The following is a 21,466-nucleotide window of genomic DNA, read 5'->3' as shown; positions in this document are numbered from 1 at the left end:
TGGTGGTGAAGATAACCACATCCACCGGAATCCACCGCACAAGAAGTGCCATGCAGTCAAATATGTGAGTGGCGGTACTGGGTGCCAACAGGGCGTCCTCCTGCTACTGCGTCAACCCTCCCTGCCATTTTTTAGGCTACCTTCTTGTCCACTTGCTGACCTAAGAGTTGATTTAGTTTGTGCCTTTTGCATTGATCTGAGAGGACTGATAATTTCTCTAAGAATCACTCTTAGGCACCACAAAGTTTCAAACTTGAGTCTGCTACGAATCCATCTGATGTCATCAGTTATCCTAACCCCGAGCAATCCGGCAGCATTGCACTGTTGTTTTCCTGGCAGCGTGACAGCAGATTAGCTCAGAATGGCCCAGAAAAAATATTTAATAACATAACAGTGGCCAGTATGCAATTCTGGACATTTCTCCTTTAGTCTATAAATCAAACAAATGACTTATCAACCCCTCCTAGCCTTAATATTTTTTTTACATATAGGTAGCATGCACATATAGGAAAGCTTCTAAGAGGCTTAGTGTTGTCCTGATGGTTTGCATGAAGTAACGGCTATTCATCGGGTGGGACATCTGTGCTATTATATGACAACATGACAAGCTTGAAAGAATTTATCCTCATAGTAAACTAGCATACTTCATACAAAATCTGGGAATGTTGTTTCAAGAGAGAGAAGTGAACTTGCTAAAGGTGATACAGTGGGTCACTGAAAAGAAATAAAACCCTGCACTCTCCCTTACTTTAGAGATGTTGCGATGGATAGCTTATTGTCATAGACGGTGACATGTAAAACCTCTTCCTGTAGAATGACCGTAGGTTGAAAGACAGTGTAGTAAGTGGTTTGCCAATAACTGTGAGAAATCCCGACCCATGCAGTTCCTGAAACGGGTAGGTGTTTCACTGTAAGGGGTAACATCTCCTGTTCACAACTGGTTTCTGCATGGGACTCTGTCTTAACTGACATGTACCAGAAACTTCCATGTAGATTAATACCAGTTAGAGTTGAGACACCTAGTAACATCTTGTGATTTCTGTCAGATGTGATATTAGAAACTCAGGAGGTCATACAAAGCAGAACTAATCCTTAACATCAGGACTCCTGGGCTGACATAATGGAGTTGGATGAAGTCCATCCTTGCAATTGGTAGCCCCGTACTGGTGCGTGCCTTCTCCTCCTTCCCACCCCAAAGTGCCCTGCTCACCCTCAGAGGGAGACCTGCTACAGCAGTTTACAAAAACCAGCAAGGACAAGCCTTTTAAAAACTGTTTTCTTTAGAGCCAATTGCGGCAAAAATAACTTTTTTTTCAGTACTAAAACCATATCCAAGTGATTCAATATTTTGTACTTGAATGTAATTTCCTCTTTTGGGCCAAATGGCTTACCACATCATCAGCACGTTTGTTCTCCGCACACATGGTATTTTGAGATGGAAGCATATCTAGGGTAACTGTTATCCCTTTTTTCCTGGCTTGTTCAATAGCCCAATTTTAGGGCATTTAAATTCCTCTCATCCTTATGTTCCTATCACTGTTTGGAAAAAAATATGTAGGAAATTACGAGTGACAGGTAAAAGTTAGCAAAGAACAGATCTCAAAGCCAGTGGCATCTTTGGCGCCGACTACTGAATACTCCGTAGAGAGTCCTGCACGAATGCTGGGACAATCTGATAGCTTTGGTTCATGGACATTAAAATGAGATAATCAGTGATCTAATCATTGGAGCACAATTCTCTCATGACTTCACTCTCCTCATTGACTTCTGACTTCAACAAATTAGTATCATCTAATGATTCACCAAAAGTTCATTTGCAGACTGACGACATCTATATTTATTCTCCAGGTTTACTAGAAATGATTCCTTTATAAAGAATGACACTGCTCTGCCTGTGCGTGCGCATGCCCTTTCCTGTCTGGTCACAGTGGTTCCTTTTGAACTAAATGAGATGGTAAGTCGGACACAGTGGAAAGGCAGAGTGTCCCTCGGGTTAGACTGCGCTCAAATGATTGTTCTTTATCAATCAGGATGGCTCTGCAAACACTTCTTTCCTAGATTAGCCTAATTAATAAAAAAGAAATCAGTTAGATTTGCCTGTAAAGGTTTCTCTTGAACTTCTTAATTACAGAAACACATCACTTTAGGGAACAACTGCAGATTTTAGTGAGTGCAAAAAAGGATTACATATGCTGCTTTTTTTTTTTTTTTTTTTTTTTAAAACCTTTGACTGAACAGACTGCCTTATGCAAACATGAATGTTACAAATAAACACCCTGTAGCCTGTCTGGAGAGAGCTGCCGCAAGTCTGACTGTAAAGGGATTTTTTATTCCCAAGGCAAAAAGAAAAGAGATGAGGCATTCTGAAGTGAAAAGATTTTTCATGCTCAGTGTTTTATTATTCCCTCTTTATTCTGAAAAGGTTACTTGTTTCACGGTATTGTATGTTTTTGAGTTTCTTTATGTCAGTGCAAATATTGTTTGACAGTAGCGGAGACTATGCAACGCATAATCACATAAAACCCCACATTTGGGTATGCCTGTTTCTGTGAATTTGTATTGCACACGTGTGACTGTATTCAACCATCTCTGCATGTTTCTTGTTTGCAAAATGGCTTATTCACACTTTTGACAAAACATTCCCCTGTATTTATTCTAAGCTGTACTCCCACAGATCTTTACAGCAGAACCAATCATTTCTAAATGGGAACATTTGTTCGAAAATCTATGAACTGAAATGCATGAATGTAAGTGTTCAATAGATCTTTGTGTGATCTTCATGTTATTATTAGCTCCATTCACTTTAATGATTAATTGTAACATCCTTTGTATCTTTCTTTTGTAAAATTACTGACCAATACTTAATGTTAAACCAAGTTTAGATCAGAGTGTTCACCTGCAGCGCAGTAGTTGAAAACATTTTAAGAAACATCACAACCTGAATCCTCTGAATGACTAAGTTCTGGATTTGAAAATTAATACAGAGACTTTGATCATTCGAGGGGACTGCAGACCAGGAGCCTGTGGGCCTGAGAAGAAAAACAGAAGCAGTTCAAGTTATTTTGTTCTAAGGAGGTGTCAAAACCTCTGTGTAGGATACTGCTGAGATTATTCCTTAAGAGCTGTGTTTGATTTCAGTGTTGACTCAGAGAATAAAGTTGGAATATTGAAGAAGGTATGAAGAACAGAAAGAAAGAAGTCTGGAAAACATGCCTTAAAATGAGAGACTAAAAGAGCTTATTTTGCTTAGCCCATGAAAGGGAACATTAATGGGTAAATTAATTATGAGCAGTAGATGTCTCCAAAAAGGAGATGTGTGTCATTCTGAGACCCTTTAATCTAGCTGATGAGGTTATAATTAGAAGTGGCATCTGGAAACTGAGGTTAGAAAAATGCAAATTTGAGAAAACATACAACTTCTCAACCATGAGTATAATTAATCACCAAACAGTTTATCAAGGGAAAAGCTAAATTCGTAATGGTCTGGAGACTTCAATTTGAGAATGTATGTGTATTTTAAAATTACTTTCCAGTCCAGTCCCAGGTTGCTGGACAATTCCTTCATGGAGGCCTTCTCCAGGTCATGGAAATAGGAATTGTTCACGCACTTCAACAGAGGACATTACCTCAGTAAGGAAACAAATCTTTGAGTGAAGATGTGTTTTGCATTACAACAGATGCAATGGTAACTGTCCTTCTGGTGTTAACGTCTATGAATTATCACAAGGACCAAAGTGACAGGTACATAGTTAAGTTTGCCCAAGAATTGCATTCTAAGATCGTCTTTCCCATTTCTTTTACATTTTAGACCATAACTTTTCGGACCTAACTCTTTGCATAGGATGAATTTTTGGAAAAAGCAACATCCATTTTGTGGAGCAGGGAAAAGAGAAGGTTCCAGTTTTAAGTATTTCTTGCAAATTTTCATCACAGCCTAATGCTCACCTGATCTGAGGTATGATGTGAGGAAAATAACTGTTGTGGCTTTCAGCGCTACAGTGAAACTCTGTCTTGGCTGATCAACTGAAGCATCTTTGCTAGAAATTTATCATACTGGCAGTGTGTCACATCCTGATGGCATACGCTATGTATGGGTCTGGCCCATCAGTGTTTAGTTTCCAAACCCCTCCAAAGCCAGTGCAAATTGATTTCTATATTTACTGATGAGCACTTAATCCTATAGGCTTCTTCCCTGCTGAATCCCCTTGGCTAATGGCATAGGGAAAGGCATGGGGAAGCAAGAATGCAGGAATTCAAAGGCTGGTTCTTCCATTCATTTATCATACAAGCAACTACAAGAGATGTGTCCTGTGTGCTTTTCGTTCCTTTAATGGCCGTGCCACTTGCTCAGGATGCTTTTGGTTCACAAAAGCCAAGAAAGCATGTACTCTGTATTTCCTCATCTTGCTCTTGTGGTCATATACTATTGTGGTGACAGCACCTGAATCTGTTCATGGGCTTCTTAAAATACAGAAAACATCATTGTAACAGCTGAAATGAAGTATGGAAAAAATGTGACATCTTATATCCCTCCAATTCTAGTTGATGTAGAATTTCAGTCTACAATGTTGAAGATGTCTAGTTAGAGAAGTTTTGGTTTTTATTGCTTTTTTTAAAACCTTAGGAATATCATGCATACAAATCCTGTTTTTCATGCTTGCTAAAATTCTTTACTGGAAAGACCCAGAGATGCTAATTAAAAATTCTTAATAGAAAAGATATGTTGAATTGTTAACTAAAGGCCTTTTCTTCAAGCTGATGAATGGAGCACTTCGACAAGGTGGAAGCTGACAAAATCAAACAGAAAATAAGCTTATATAGTCTGAATAGAAATTACTTCTCCTTTCACCCTCTATGCCCAACTATTTTAAGTACTGCCTTTGCTTAGTGGCTCTCTTATGTCAAACCCACCAGGCAAGGCATGGGACATGAGGGTCTACTGTCATCTCTTCAGCTGCGCCCTGCTGGCTGTAGGACAAATGATTGACCCATTGCCCCTAGCTGGAAAGGCCCATGAACAGTGGGGTTACAGCCCCTCGTTCTGGCACCAAGCTGTGACACTAGGAGAGTTACAAGCCACCTGTGTTGGGCTGGCACCCCTGCTGTCCCTAAAGCCCTGTGTAAATGGATGATGTTGTGATATATCAAGTTGTCAAATCTGAGACAATACACCGTGGGAGAGATTACTGCTCCCAAAGTATGCAGGCAACAGTTCCAAACCTGTCTTTGCCCTTCCCCTTGTGCCTAAATAATGAAAGCTGTTGTCCATCTCTCTTTGTACCCTGTTCATAGCTTGTAATCTGAGTTTACAGGACATCATTTGTTTGGGGCTTGATCCCTTGTTCCCCCCTCAACAGGGAACGTTCTGTTGAAGAGGCTTATATGCCTTTCTCAACTTAGAGCAAGGTGAGCATCCCTCCTTACCACTCTCACAAAGTTTTACTCCTTCCTACCGCTCTGTGCTGATCGATCTGTCAGCTACTCCCGCTGTGCTGGTGGCCACCTCCCAGTCTCTCCTGCTGTGCTTCAGGTCTTGTCTTAGAGGAGATGGGCCAGAGCCACAGCAAAGTTGGTGCAAGAGGAGCTACCGGGGCGGCTCTCTCCTGTGAGCTTTCTCTCTGCGGGAGTCCTCAAGGTCTGAACCCCACCACTTATAGTCCTTTTCCTTTCCTCTGCTCCTCACTGCTTGCTTGGCTGCGTAGAGCTGCCGCCCCCTTGATTAACAGGAACAATGAATGGACGCAACAAGGTGGAAAGAGCAGTGGCAAGTCTCATAATTTCTCACAGGAGGATGCTCTGTGTGATGAAGGAGGAGGAAGCAAATCACCTCATTTTTACAACAATAGGGAGCTGCCTGTTAAGGTCTGAAAAAAGGAAACCAAAGCACTTAAAAAATCATTTACCCGATGCTCCCTCATACTATCACGGCAACCCTGACTGTTCTGTTTTACCGTGTGAACACATTCAAAACCCTTAAGCATCCCACAGAAGCCCAGGTGAGTGCACACTGTCCCTCTGCGGCTGCCAGCTCCAGGGCAGGCTGAATGCCTACGGAGCCCCATGGCCCAGGGAGCTCTGACTGGTATCTGGGGTGTGGACTTCCATTGCGTGGATATTTCCCATTTCAACCAAAGCGAGAACAGCTTTACTGGGCATTCTCTGGCACTTGCTTTCTCCCATTTTTTCATGTTTCTTGTCTTTGCTGTAAATCTGTGAATCCAAATGAGACAGATTTCTCTATGACACCCTTAATTTATTTGGTCTGTTGCTAGAAATATGTTTCTTCCTACAAATGCAGAGTGATTGCAAGGCCGCTTGCTCTTCTCAAGCTGTCTCTGTCCTCCACAGAGACACTTAGGTAGAATCAAGCACCTTTCTTTCCCCATACTGCACTATACCCAGTACCTACAGAGCACATGTTGCAGAAAAATATCCTTTTCAGTGAAGGAACAGGAATACATAAATGCTTCCTTCTTTGTCCTTCCTTTTGTCTAACCACCCCCCCCCCCCCAGATGTTTCAGATTCTGTGGTTCACACATAGCCAAATAATGCTCTTGGTTTTGCACAGCAGGAAAGAAAGGGATTTTGAAAATGGACATGTAACAGTTCCTTAGGTCTGCTGCTTATCAAATATTTCCTGGCAACTCTCTCTAATCACTGATCCTCTCTCAGATTTTCTCTCTGAAACAATTGAAGCCTGATGTTTTATACTCAGCTCACCTTCCAGCTGATAAAGTTCAGAAGACCTTTTAATGGAAATCATTTCACTTGGTAAAACCAGCTATGGTTGGGCACCCTGCAAATCACACCCAACCCTACTAATCAACCATGTGATATAAATGAACCCCCTGCTTCACTCATTATTAACCATCTGCTCCTCACCTCTATCAGAACTAAAAGCCAGACAATTTTACTTTTTTTTTTTTTTTTTGGTGATAATTGTTGATGTGTACTCTCTTTCTTTAATGAAAAAGTCTTATAGGGAAGACGCTATATAACTACATTCCCTGTTTTTCAGCGGAGTACAAGGTGAGAATTCTAAAGCATTGTATATGTGACCCATAATCTCCTGACCCTACCTATGGTGATGAAAGATTTTTCTGGTTGTTTCTGCTTTTGGAAAGGTTATTAAAAGATCTCGCTGAGCATATCTTACCTACTAGCTATCTTTATTCCCTGCGGTTCCCTTTCTTCAAATATAGCACCTTTGTACTATTGCAATCTAAAGCTGAGAACTTACCCTGCTGAAGTAAAGAAGTTTGTGCTGGTAAACAGTCGACTTTTCCTAGGTATCTCTTTGATTTTACAGATTGTATTCCTTTTGAAACTTTCAAAATGCTACCCTATGTGTACTTGGTTTAAAGCTTTAAAACTTAGGAGATGTGGCTCAGGGTTTTTCCTGTTTCCATTCTCGTCTTGCTTCCAGCCTGATAACAAAGATTAAACTCACTTCTCATTGGGGCATGCCTGAGAAGCACCGTGAGTCCTTACCATCCCAGGCAAGCTCGAGACCGGTGGCAGATGAGTGTGTGAGTTTTCCGCCCTTGTCCGGCGACTCCAATGTCATTCTTCATCATCTCAAAGCATTTGACTGGCATTGCCTATGCTTCTGGTATGTGTTTTGATTCTGTGTGATATCATGCCAAGATACTGCAATGTTCAGGTTTTATTCAGTCATGCCCACAGAATTAGAGTGCAAATTTTTATATAAATGGTCCCACTACAGAATTATTTATTGTTCCATCTTTTTTTTTTTTTTTGGCACATTTATTTAGAATAAAACAAACCACAAGGAGGAGGATAATCTGTTTACATATTTAACATTGTGTAATATTCCCATAAAACCGAAATTGGCTGACATGGCATAATGTGGATTTTTTTAAAGACTGCTCCCTATAAAATTGCCTGGGCAAAGGCAAAAGGTTTCCCTTGGCTAAGGAGGGATGTTTTTTCACACCTTTAAAATGTGTAGAATTTTGTATATACTTTGTGAGTGCTTTGATAAAGCTGTAAATGTAAGTCATTCTTGTAACCGAAGGGCACTGCCTTGCCCTCAGTTGCTGTGGTGGTGTGGGTGTTCGGGCAGCGTGTTGCTACCCAGCCAACCTGCCAGGCTAAATTCCTCTCGCTTCTTGCTGACAAGTTCAATGGGCTTTTTTCTTCTCTTACGTCTCAATTGCGTGTTTGAGGTGGATAGGTTTATCTGTGCTTCCAGGGGAAAAAAAAACTACCTGCTCTTACAATTATGAACCAAGTTTCATCTGTTGACACCTGTGACTTTCTTCCCCAGGATGAGATTTCTCCTGAGAGAACAGTTTAATCTGGGCCACTTCTTGTTCAGATATCACACTTCTGGGACATGGGTCAAGGTGACTTTTTGCTTTTCTCTTCCTTTTTTTTTTTTCTTTCTATTACTCATTTCACTGTTCCTGCCTTTGCTTATGCTGAAGCTCTAGGCACTAGTGCCTTTCCAGGGCATTTGTCTGCCCTGGAATAGCGTAGTGAGTCATTTCTGCAACTTTGAAAGAATTCTAGCCATTTCAACAGCGTCCCTGTTTGGCTGTGCGATGGAGGTGAGGTCTTCCTTTTCACAGATAATTGCCACACCCTTTCTGAAAGGATACCAAAGTCCTATGCTTTTTTGAGTATGCCATGCCTGCTGAAACGTCGCTTTGCTTAATCTCTGATAGTTACTGTTGTAATGTCTGGCAGTCCATCTAGCTGCTAGAAGTCTATGTAGCGATTAACAGTAGCAATGTATTTTGTATGGATTCCTGTGGAAAAAAATCCATTTCTGCTTTAGTGCAGTGCTCAGGACTATACTATGTGTTTCCTTTTATCATTCTTCCTGAACTGTTTTCTTATACAGTCTGCAGCTCTTCAACAGGTCGCTGGTACCTGTAGGTGTATTTATCCACTGTACGGCATTTGTGACCAGCTTTTTTCTATTCCTGAGTTACGTGCTCCCAGCCCTACTGTTCTTTTCATAGCATGCTTCCTGAAAAGAGAGTTTCCGAAAGCCGTGTCTGCGTGGCATGGTGCGCTGAGCTAGTCCTGCGGCCCCGTGCTTCCCCTGGCGTAGCACAGCGGCGGGTCTGCACGGAGCACCGTGCTAATGCAGAACGACCGTCTCTGGAGCCTGCCTCGCTGTCTCTCCGAGGCGCTGTCTGCTGTGTGTGTACCATAAATTTTTACATGTTGTCATATGATAGTGACCTCTCCTGGAGATCCACTGACTGTCACTCTGTCATTGCTGCTTCACGTCTATGGAGACTTTTCCAGCAGCACTGAAGACTGATCTTTCAACCAGCAGGATTATACTTCAGCACATGGAAATACTGAATTACATACAACTCCAGTTATATTTAATCTCAGTAGACCTTAATTTTAATAACCTAATAGTAATGCTGTCTCACCTTGTGTAGTTGCTGCAGTCACCAATTTCTTGTGTAGGTAAATATCTTAATATTCTCATTTTCTTACTCTTAATGGACAGTAATTTTCATTATTTGACATTCGGCAGCTACAAAGGTTATAGTTAAACCAATTGCCTCCTTAACTGTGTTTAGGGCTCTTAGTCTGCACTGGAGAATTTGGGGATTTTCTCAAGTTCTTCTAACACCTCTGTCTGTGCGTGAACGACCATTACATGCAAAGCCTGCTGCATCAGCCCCGTGTTGTCTCAGTTCCTCGCAAACTCCCTCCAGATGTGAGAGTAACCTCCTGCTTCGTAAAACTAATCAGAATCCACGCTGAACCACGTCCGCCCCCCAACAGAGTCCGACTGTTGCTTTCTGTGCCTGAACGGCTGATCCCCTCCCTCTCCCCTGCCTCTGGTGTGCTGCCTGGCACAGGTAACAAATGCTTCGTCACTGACCCGTGCGGGCGTGAAGGCCCCTGGGTTCAATTAAATGGAGCAAGAGGCAGTAAATAAACCGCATGGGCCAGGGCATTAAATCACTCGGTGCAGAGAAGAATCAGATGCTGAGGAGGTTTGGTTTGGAGGTGGGCTGCGTGCACTTGCACCCATGCTGCAATTTAATACCCTTGCTGCAAGTTAATGACAATAGCAATCAGGCAGGGTGATGTCCCCTTTCTTCCTTCCACTCCTGCTTTTTTTACATTCCCAGTGCTCTCCCCAATAAATTAAAGCCTTTCTCCCCACCCCCGCCTCCTTTTCCTATTTTGTTTTACTGCCTTCATGCTGTTCTCCTTTATTTCCAGCGTTTTATTTCAAGGAGTGGGTTTGAAGTGCTCTCAGCCCATCTGCTGGTTTGGTTTAGAACAAGGACTGGAATGAGACAAGGGGTTTTGGAAGTCATGAACTATTTATAGCGTATTTGTTCTTTCACATTGGCACTAAACTTTGTTTATAGAATCACCTGCAGTAGAACCTGAGCCAGGGGACCACAGCTCACTTGATCTAAAATTGGCTTTATTTCTTGGGTTTCTTAACAGAGACCACATGTGTGTGTCTGCTGCGGGCCAATGCGTGTTTGATGCTTGCACACATGCCGAAAGCGCAAACACAAAGTGTCCACGAGTGTGTGTGTGTGTGTGTGTGTGTAAAGTGCTCGGAGTGTGCCCTTATGAAATACTCCTACAGATCATACGTGTACGTGGAATAAGAAGGGAGTTGTATGTGCACGTTACCACTGTCTAGAAAGTAAAGGTTCCCAAGAGAAAACTTGAATGAAAATTTTTCATTACAATTTCTCCAGTTGGTTTTCATTTTCTCCGAACAGTATTTTTGTCTCGGGTTGGCCCGTTGAAACACAATGCTCATTTTTGTTTTCCTTCTGTGTTAAATATTTTTTCTTTTTTTCAAAACAAAACAACAATTTAAATTGAAACCGAAGGAAATCTGTCATTTTAAATTGCTATTTTGACATAAAAGCATTTCATTTATTTTTCTAACCAAAAATTGACATTTTAATTTGAACCGAAACAAAATTTTTCATTTACTTGCAAAGTATCAATTACAAATGAAAATATTTTTGTTACTTCTCCTCAGAAAGTCAGGCTATTTCGTGCTTCCAAAATTGCAGGTATGTGGGTTTGCAGTGTTTGTGTGTGCATAATTGTGGTGGTGTGACTGCATTGTGTAGGATGCATGTTGAGTATTTGCAGGTGTTACACATATATATGTTTTGCAGAATGTACCCTCATCCGTATAGTTTGGATATCCACATTTGCACGGTGGTGGTAAGATACGCACACATATGTTGAGTTCATGCCAGTAATATCTACATGTATTTATGTTTTTAGGTTTTCCTTGTGAATGTGTTTTTAATGTGCATGGGCTTGTTGCAGTGTTGCCAACAGCGTTAAAAATAACAGCGAGACTGGGTAAGTCATAAGATTGGGGAAAATGGTAGATTTTGGGTTCTTTTGTCCACTTTCTCTTTTTTCCTTAGCTTGTTGGATTCATGTTTTCAGTCTGATCTTTACAGCTTTGATGACAGAAGAGCAATATTTTCATTGTAAAAGTAGATTTCTGATTCTGCAGTGATCATTTGGCTGTAAGAGCTGAGGTTTAAGAAAAGGCATGAGGAAAATAGCAGGACGTGCATTAAATTCTGGGAACTGGTAAAAAGGGTTTCTGTTTGCGGGGTAGACATCTGGGTATGTGCTTCTATTAGCTGTACTATACACTCATGCTTTGTGCTTGCATGCATCTGTAGGATAACTAAATGTTTACGTGCTTTTACCACGTTGGTGTCCATAATGTACATTTTAGCCATATTAAAGTTTAGCTTCTAGTCTAAATGGGCTGCTTACACACTTTATAGTATGTAGAGAGAAACTTTCAAAGCAAGCAACTCATCCTGTCCGAAGATTAATCTCCTCTGGTGGTGGAGGCACTTTGGACAAGGCATCTATTTAGACTCGCCATCTAAGTTTTAGGTACACTGACTGTGCGTGTTCAGGACATGTGTTTGCTTGTGATTTATATATGTGTTGGAGTCCATATGGCAGTTCTGTTTGTATGTGCAGTACGCATGTGGATGCCTGTGAAGTGTCTGTGTACATACATTTGCATGAAAAGCAGTCATCAGTAGTTTTTGCGGAGCGTACTGTGGGTATGAAAAACTTCAGCCTTCCTTCAACTTGGATCAGACAATTCTGCTATGCTCCGCTTGCCTAAAATGTTTCAGAGCCACTCAGTACAGCATTAAGCCAAATGCTGGTGTTATAACTTAGCCTGTTTAACCTTTTCCCAGAGCTAAGCTCCCTGGAAGTCCCCATTTCCCGCAGTGCCACGCAGGTTTCTTGTTGCCCAATTTCTGCCTGGCTCTGGAAGGCTTGAGCCAGCTGGGGAGAGGGAGCATGGTCTCATCAGGGAGCACAGCCTTTCGCAGAGCACCAAGGGCGTTGGGGTACCGACCTGCAGTCCCTGCGAGGCAATTTACCACAATGAGGCAATGTAGATTCACAACAGCATTGATCCACGTAGAAGTGTTTTAATTTGGGCAATGTTGATGTGATATGTCTGCACTAAAGAATATGAAAATGCAACGTTCTGCCATTTTTTGTAAAAATGTAATTTTCTTTCTCTGAGAAATATTAATATTTCAACTATTGAGCTGCGATAAAATAAGAAGGTGAGATGTCAGAATCTTCTATTGGATAAATATTCTGAATTTTGCTTAGTTTTGCATTGACAGGTAGTCTGTGTATTTGAGTTGGTGTGTGAATACGCTATATTTAATGGGACCACTTGCAGTCTACACAGTGAATACTTTCTGTGAGCTAAATAAAAGGTACGAAACTAGTGAATGTGTCTAGTTACATACCTAGACACTTTCTAGTTTGTAAATATTCACGTTAGCATTTTGGGGATCAGATCCTAAGCAAGTGAGGACTAGTGTAGCTCCACTGACTTCAGTTGACTCTGACTCCTGCCAGGATGGTTTGTGGCCTGGAAAACATGCTTACTATGAGAGATTAGAAGGGATCTATTTGTTTCACTTGTAAAAGAGCTTAAGAAACGATTTAATCATGTTCTATAATTACTTATGCGAGGAGAAGATATCTGATATTACAGGGCTCTTCGGTCTAGCGGACAAATGTGTAACAAGATCTGACAGCTGAACAATTCAAACCTAAAATAAATTTTTTAGTAGTGGATGTACTTAAGCTTCAGGACAGATAAATAGATAAGGTAAATCCTGCATCACTCTGAACCTTTAAAATAAGACTGTGTGGTTCCCTAAAAGATGTGCTGTGGATTGACTTTGAGCTGTTGAGTCAGAAACCGAATTACTGGGGGAAGATTGATGGTGCGTGACGGGACAGTGAGAGCTGCAAGTACCAGGCCACGATTACCAGATAGTTATAAAAGCCCAGTAAGAGCCAAATGAATGAGAGCCTCAATGATCGGTTAACTATTATCGAATCAAGGTTATCTGTTTGCATCAAAGGAAGAACTGCCCCTCGCTCCTCCGTGCATGCGTGCACACATAGGGCGCGTGCACTGATGTTATTTATTTCGGGCTGTGACGTGTGTTTGCTGCCGGCAGCCTGGGGCATACCTCTCGGGGTGCTCCCATACACAGCGCATCGTGAGCCTCTGCTGGGGCGAGGAGAGGAGCGGAGATTTATACAGTGCCTCCAGGAATCCCCAGCGGGGCCCCTCTGGTGAACTTTGCCTCCCCGGCTTGCTGCCAAGCATTAACTACAATACTCGCACTTGTTTTTGACAACAGCACGCAGGTTGTATTTCACCAATTGCTATTTTGGTTTGGGAGTTATGGCAGAAATGTCTCTGGGTACTCGGCCGGTATAAACGGAGTGGGAGATTTACTCTTATTGTGTAATGTCACCTTTCAGTCAGTGCTTGGGCCAAAAATTATGGGGTGCTGTTTGCTCTTTTTATTAAATTTCAAGGGTATGCACCTCTTGTGTGGGAAGAGTGTCTGGGGAGTAACTCCAGCCTGATTTTGCCTAGAGGGGTAGCCTCAGCTATTGGGCACCTTTAAAAATAAAAAATAATCCTTTTTTTTTCGTTTCTTTTTGTCAGTAAGTTGGGACCAGCAGCAGCAGCAGTTGCCATCTTCCAAACTGCTGCCTGTGATGATAGATGAGTTTGGCCCTGGAAGCACAGAGAGATACTGGGCTCAGCACAACACAGATGTTGCAATGCAGCCAAATTAAGCTTTAGTGGGAATGTGCAAGTTGGGTCTTAGTCAGAGTATCTTATGCCTGCCTGTCTCACTGAAAAGCAAGAGCGAAATATTAGCAGCTGACCTGGTGGGATATACACTTGCCCAAAATATTCTGTTACTGGCTGCAGATGAACCAGCATCTGATCTGCTGTGTGACTTTCGCGAGGATCTCGCAGCCATGGGGTGGGGAGGCAAAGGAGTCTTCCAAAAGAAATATTGTTTCCTGCAGTCTTCACATCGCAATTCTCCATAAATAACAACACCGGAGATTAAACTAGAGAGGTTACAATGGCAGGTCACACTTATTCCTTAGACCCAGCTCAGTATACCACAGGAAACAAACCTGAATGTTAGAGACTATGGGAAATATTCCTGGGAGCTTCTGGGATAAAATAGAAACAGCTTGCTAAATTCATTAGTAAGATGGAGATCGTAACAGTGGTTATGATGTAATTTGCTGGTCCGCACAGCTAGTAAGATGAACTGGCTAACATTATTCCTTAAACCAACGCAGCAATAAGACTTAATGAGGAAGCGTCTAGAGACCCCTGGTTATAGATGGCAAAAGCTGTCTCTGGGTGAAGGTCCCGTACAAAAACTTTCAACCTAATAGAGGGAAAAAGGTGATGAAAAAGAGTGGAATCCAGATACAGGGAAAACAGCATCAGGAAAATGAAAAGAAGTTCTTAATAATGGTTTCATGTTTCAGAGTGGTTAAATGTGAAATGTAGTAAAGGTGGCAAAGAGGTAAGGGATGAAAGGATGAATATTCTTTAGTTTGTTTATTTTATCAGCCTCTTTATAATCCTGAGATTGTAATCAATGCATTCTTGATCTTAATGTGATGGGGTAACCCAAAATTAAGAAGTCAAAGGGGACAGATGTCTTGCAGTCTTTCTTAAAAATAATTTTGTTTTTTCTCTAGCTGAAGGTAAAGGGGAGGGAATATCAGATCCTGACATGTCCCCCTGGTAGAGGAGTGCAGTCCTGGGAACGTCAGTCAGAACCTCCTGATAGGATATAACTAAATTGCAACAGGGGGGCAGAGGGGATCTAAAAATTGCCTGAAAAGCAATTCTTCCTTGTGACCAACAAGAGGGACAGACTGTAGACAAATATAGTTTCTGGAGGGTGAAAGCTAAAACTGGACCCGATTGCCAAACACAAAACTCTGCAAGAGACTGTCCAAACAGAAGAATACAAATGAGAATGTGCTACCAGATATATATTCTTTCTTTTTTTTTTATATGACCTGTCTGTTGCCTGGTTTTGCCACTCAGCATATGTGAAAATAAAACTGAAGGAGAAATGATTCTTATATACTGCTAACATTATTATGGACACTCCTCTTTTTAAAAATCCTCCCTATTTAAAGAAGTGCAGGTGTGTTGGGGGGGCAGATATGTTTTCTGTTTGTACAAACAGAAAGTGTATCTGCTATAGGCATCAGGAAGGACAATTTCCACTCACGCTGGAGGAGGACAGAGCAGCTTTGAATGTACCCTTTTGGGGTTTTTTCACCACACAAACATATGCGTGGATTAAAGCTGTTAGAAAAATATCGGAACTATTTCACACAAAAGCCCCAAATACAAAGTTGTTTCTTCTTCGGGTGAATAAAGGTAGAATGTTTTTCAGTTTTTAATGTTTGTACATCTCTTTCTATTTTTCCCAAATACAATTTTTTTTTACTGTTTTTTTGATCACTGAAAGCAAATACCATTGAGAATGTCAATGCTTTTATTTCACTTTTCAGTTTTTAATTTTGCTTCATATGGCTTTTTAAGACAGTGTCAACTTAGAAAAACTAGTTTATGAAGGAAAAAAATTGAAACTGAAAGAGTTAACATGCAACTTGATCAGCTTTGAAAAAGAGCAGCTGAGTTGTCGTTTTTTTCCTGTAACTTTTCCAGTACCGCGAACAATTTGAAAAGAAATAAATATTGAAAAATCGAACAAAGTAAATATCAACAAAGCTCTAAATATAATCCAGCCTATTGTAACTCACATTCCAGGATTTTGAAGCATTTTGCTTGACAGAGACCAGAAAATTGTTTTAAAACGACATTTTTAAAGAAAGTTCTGCTTCTAAGAAAGGGTTATTTTTGTGCAATACAAATTTCCAATAGAAATTTTTGATCAGCAAGAATTTAGTGTCATGTTTAAAATAGCCAAGACAAATCAAAAGAGCCTATTTTAGTCCAAAATTTGCATTTTAAAACCAGTCCCCACCTAGACTCCAGAAAGTGAATGGAATGCATGAAAATTTGGTTTGATTATTCTGGTACAGGTTTTTTCATGGGATCATAAGACACCTCTGGCCATGCAGTGATATGGTGTGGGCTGACGTGACGGTTTTCTTGCACAGTCTCCGGTCCTGGTGAGCCTGCTCGGCTGTTTTTCTTCTTTCTCCACTTTCTTCTTTCTCACTCTCCTGCCAGGTTTTCCCTTTCAGTCTTGCTCCTTGTGAGGTGGGTATAAAAAGCTTAGTGTACAAAAACTCACATAATGATACTCAGAGAATTATGTCCTTGCTCCCCTAGGCAGCTCGGAGTTGCCTGGAATACAGGAAAACAGTGCAGATTTAGGCTCTAACAGTAATTTTTATCGCTGCTATTTAGGAAATGGTTCTGGAGTCTCTTCTTGGCAGCCGCCTTTTACATCCATCAGCAATGCAGCATAACCCTACCATCAGCACTAAGTACGAATTCTCACACCCTGCTGGGGACTCAGGACAAGCCTCCCACAAATAGCTTTCCATTTCCATCCTGAATTTGGCATTAGCCAATTTAGAGGCAATATATGGCTCTAGGAATAGGCTGTCATGTACAGTATGCACAAGACAGCTCTCCCCTAATCTCATCTAATTGGCAACAGGAGTTGCTGTCATTAGGCATAGAGCGTGAGCAGCATTAGAGTCATTAGTGTTTGTGCAGGCTATGAGAGGGAGGTCAAATATTTGGGGAGATTCAGACACGTTCCCTAGGAAGACGTGGCACTCCTGAATTACTGCTTCCACTAAGTGAATTCCTCAGGAGGATTGCGTATTTGCCATAGTATTATGCTTATGAAGAAGAATGAGAAAACGGAGATTTTTAGCTCAGACTGATAATAACTTCGAGGGATGTGGAAAATGGAATATTTTTTATTTGTTTTATGTAGGAATTTAATAAGTGAGGATCCACTCCTCTGCCTTTGGAATATAGATGCTTCTTATGAAATAATATTCTCAAAATTGTTCACTTTGAATAGCTCTAAACACTTGATTTTGACACCCTCTTTTAAAAATATTGAATATATATACATACACTACAAAGAAAAATATTACAGAAAGTAATTTCAAGGTCACAGCCCAAGACTTTGTTCAGAGAAACCCTGGCCTTTTGACAGTGTTAGACCATCTCCTCCAGCGTTACCTCTGAGGCAAAACCTCCAAGAAATCATCAGACTTGTGAAATAATTCCCCTTCAACAAAACTAATTCCCCCATGGCGAATAGTTCTGCTAGAGCTCTTCAGCAAGCGACAGTGCAATTTGACCGTAGTTCTGGTACCCAGACCGATACAAAATGCTGACTTGGCTTTTGAGAGAGGCCCCGGGACTGCAGAAAGCCATTTCCAGCTGAGAGTATGGTTTCTACGTACTTAGTCAGAGAGGTTTTGTTTTCGTTCAGCTGGCAGAACTCCTGCCTGCAGGTCGAGGCGGGGATGCTGAATTATCCTGTGTGGTAGCACCAAGGACGTGCTCCCCCAGGTCTGAGCAGGGCTCATCTCCCCATCTCCGAGACGCTGACAGCACAGTGGTGGCTGTTTTCAGCTCTCCCTCCTGCTCCCCGAGCATCCCATGCAGCCTGCCTCCTGGGTCACCCCAGCCTCCCCGTCCTTGCCCCACAAGGCTTCTCTTTGCCAGTCCCGCAGAAAACTCCTTGTCGCTTCGGATTTATTTAAGCGGAGACTGTCTCACCACAAACACCTCATTTGTGCCTTTTCTTTCTCTGGATAATTTGGGATTCCTGCAGGGTTGTGGTTCAAGGAAAATCCAAGTCCAAGCGGAGCGCTCGGTCAGACCGTGGTTCAGACAGGCGGTCTTCACTCAGCAGTAGCATTTCATCCTCCAGGCCACGGCGCCTTTGCAGAGACAGAGAAAAACATGTTTTTCTGTGAACACGGCATTCCTCCGCCATGCTTTTTGTTTGCACTGAGCTCTTTCGTGTCACAGGCTGCGGACAGAAATGGCCGGGCAGTTCAGTTTACCACCGGTAAAGGTTTGCAGCTGCTCAGTCTTCCTCCACGTCCTACTGCCTGAAGTTCCTTTGGGGCTCTATGCAGTACGGGTGATATGGCAATAGATGAAAAGCCACTGCAGGTACCAAGGTGTTACTAAAGAGGTATGAGCCGTAAAACTTTCCCGGCTGATGCAGTTCCCTGGAGCACAAGCAGGAGATAGTGCTAGAGCAGGCAATGTGAGTTGCGGCTGCCATGGGAAATAGCTCTGGTCTTATCATCTGCGGACTAATTTTGCAACACTGGCAATAACAGCAATTGCTGTTGTGAGAGGTAACGTTTTGGACAAATGCTGTTGTACTGTGACTGTAGGATGTCGTAGTACCTTGTAGCAGGGAGGAGCAATGCTATATGGTAAGAAAACAGTGAATCTACAGGTAGTAACTTTGCAGTGGAAGACCTCTGAGGCGGGTGAGCAATGAGGGGCTGGCGTTATTTCTCACCAACCCTCCCAGTGCCATACCCCTAACGTGGAAGTAATAGAGACAAAGGACCACCCAGCTCCCCGTCCCTGATCAGTTGGCCTCCAGAAATCTCTCCCAAGAAATCCCCAAGCATGGCGGGCAACAATGACTTTATCATATCAGCTGCTAACTCTTTTCCTGCCATTCTTGGCCTCATTTTAAATGAATTTTTTAAAAAAGTCATTAAGTGCTTCTTGGCCGGCACATCTGGGTGGTTTAGCTAGGACATCAGCCATAGGTGATGAGAGCGGTCAGTGCCATACTGAAGATAAAATAGATGGATGTTTTCCCTGGTGCTGGCTAACAGAACATTTTCCTGTCACTTCTCATTAAAATCTCATATTAAGGGTGCTTACAGAGGCATATTAACGGTGGGGCAAATAAGGCATAAGTGCTGGTCATTGGAAAGGAAGCTATCTAATTACCAGAGTGCCCACGAGGGATGGTGGTCGCGCTGGGAGGTGTGGCAGGTGCGTACGGCTCTGCTGCAGATGTCCTGCAAGCGAGCCCGGTCCCAGCTTGGGGCATGGTTTCCACACTCCCTTTGCAAGCAGGCAGTGAGCCAGCCCCGCTTCGTCCCTTCAGTACAGGTCCTGCCTTGTCCTTTTCCTCGTACCTAGACAACTGTTTGCTCCGATTTCTTTGCCTGGATCCTTGTGTGGGTGCACAGATACGTAGGGTAGCACAAGGAGGGACGCAGGATGGAGAAAGGGTTTAGCAGCTGGCAGTGGGGTTGCTGGTTTTGCAGCAGTGGCAGCTTATGCCCACCTAAAGCATCAACAGCAGGTTGATGGTGCTATTCCAGGTTGCAGCTAAGCTAGGACATAGCATTCAGGGAAGGTGTTTGTGGAGCCTGCTTCCTTCTCCATGCCATAAACATCTTCCCACTCCTGTGCTCCTGCTGTTTCTTTTACATCTCCCTGGTGCTAGTCTGATCCCACAGTGCTGTAGGGAGTTTAAACACCGTAATGCTGACCTTACTGCTGGGCTGGTTGTGTGAATCAGCCTCCAGTGGGATCAGGTGAACACCAGGATGGGAGCAGGTGACAAGGTGTTAGGACTGGTGCAGCCAGGAAAGGGAACTAGGACCCAAGAGACAAATGCTGTTCAGTAGCAGCTAGGCAGACTGACTTGGCCATAACATGAATTTGCCTAAATCTCTGGTCTCCTGCGATTTGCATGGGAAATCTTGCTTTTGAGTAATCACTTCTTCCATTCACTGATATTCACAGCTTCCAGTGATACCGATCTCCAACTCTCTTGGCCCCAGAAGAAATGAAGGCGGTATTCCCTTTCACTGCTCTCTCTGTGCAGAGACAAAACCGGCTGCTGGGGATGCCATAGGTGGAGTTGCTACGCTGTGAGGCAGAGGAACAGAGATGATCTCTTGAGATCCTGTTCAGGACCATTTTCTGGAATTCTCTGGTTGTGCAGGGTAAAATGACAAGCTGAGAACAGAAGACCTTAACCTTGAGTCTGTCCTGGTATTTGATGTCTATGGACCTTGCAAATAGTTTTCATTTGTGGGAAGTGGCTTATTGACACCAGTGTGTTGTTTAGCCTAAAGTGTCTGGCAGAAAGAATTTAAACAAATATCCTACTTCAAGTATTGTTTTAAAAAGCCAAGAATGGTATATTCTAATCCTAAAAAATACTTAAAAGTAGCTGAAGTAATACATAAGTGGAAAAAAGAGTTCTCCTTTAAAAAAATTGTTCCTTTATGTATTTTTTCCTTAAAAGACACACATGGGAGTACACGTTGTTGCATTGTACAGTGCACCTTCCCTGTGTGCCACAAGGCACTTAAATAGGTGGAAAAGACAGTACAATCACATGCTGTTAGGAGATCGCCTGGAGGCTTCGATGCAGAACAGAGTCTTGCTGTCATGCAAGAGGAACAAAGGCTGTTCAACTCTCAGTTCCTAGTTGCTTGCCATGGTTATAGCATGCAGGTGGAGAGGCTGGAGGACAGAGAATCAGGGGAGCAGGAGTGGGACTTTGTGCTGACCCAGGCCCATTCTGTAACCAGAAAAATATTCTGAAAAACAGCAATTCTCACTAGCTGCCCTGCTGATCTACGTTGACCATTTATGATGGATGTCAAGGTAGATGTGGAACTGGATGTGAGACCTTCCTCTGAAGTTGGATCAGGGGTTAAGGGAATAGGCAACTCCTTGCTTATGGCTAGGATTTCTAAGAACACATTTGAACGAGCAGTTGGCACTGATTTAATTATTTCCTCACAGTTAAATTGGTAGAGCACTCCCTGACTGTGCATACCATTATTCCAGGACAACTATGTCATACTGGTACAGCTTGTTCTTGTACAACACACACAGATGATCAGTGGTGTAAGGCATTGGTGTAACTATCTGCTCTATAGGGACCATAACTTGGCTGTTATAAAACCTGTTTGTTGAAGAAGGAGAGAAGAGTGGCAGGAGGCAGGACGTTGTACTGGATCTTCTTATTCCTGCTGAAGAAATCAGCCAGGGATCAGCCAATGATGTGCACAGGGACAGTTAAATGAGAGCACAGAGATGGGGAGATG

The 21,466-nt window shown here is 42.4% G+C and overlaps 1 long non-coding RNA gene across 1 annotated transcript; it reads left to right on the top strand.

Moving 5' to 3' along the window:
• The first annotated feature begins 6,906 nt into the window (after positions 1-6,906).
• Positions 6,907-20,893, top strand: LOC148055607 (uncharacterized). Its single transcript, XR_015705174.1, has 4 exons — positions 6,907-7,030; positions 7,428-7,613; positions 11,270-11,350; positions 20,148-20,893. It is a non-coding gene; the product is annotated as an uncharacterized LOC148055607 (long non-coding RNA).
• Positions 20,894-21,466: the final 573 nt, after the last annotated feature.

Source organism: Nipponia nippon, unplaced genomic scaffold, assembly GCF_047370975.1.
Source record: "Nipponia nippon isolate SJK-2023a ecotype South Korea unplaced genomic scaffold, ASM4737097v1 scaffold_2, whole genome shotgun sequence".
In the NCBI taxonomy this organism is placed as follows: Eukaryota; Metazoa; Chordata; class Aves; order Pelecaniformes; family Threskiornithidae; genus Nipponia; species Nipponia nippon.
This window is presented reverse-complemented; position numbering and strand designations above follow the sequence as displayed.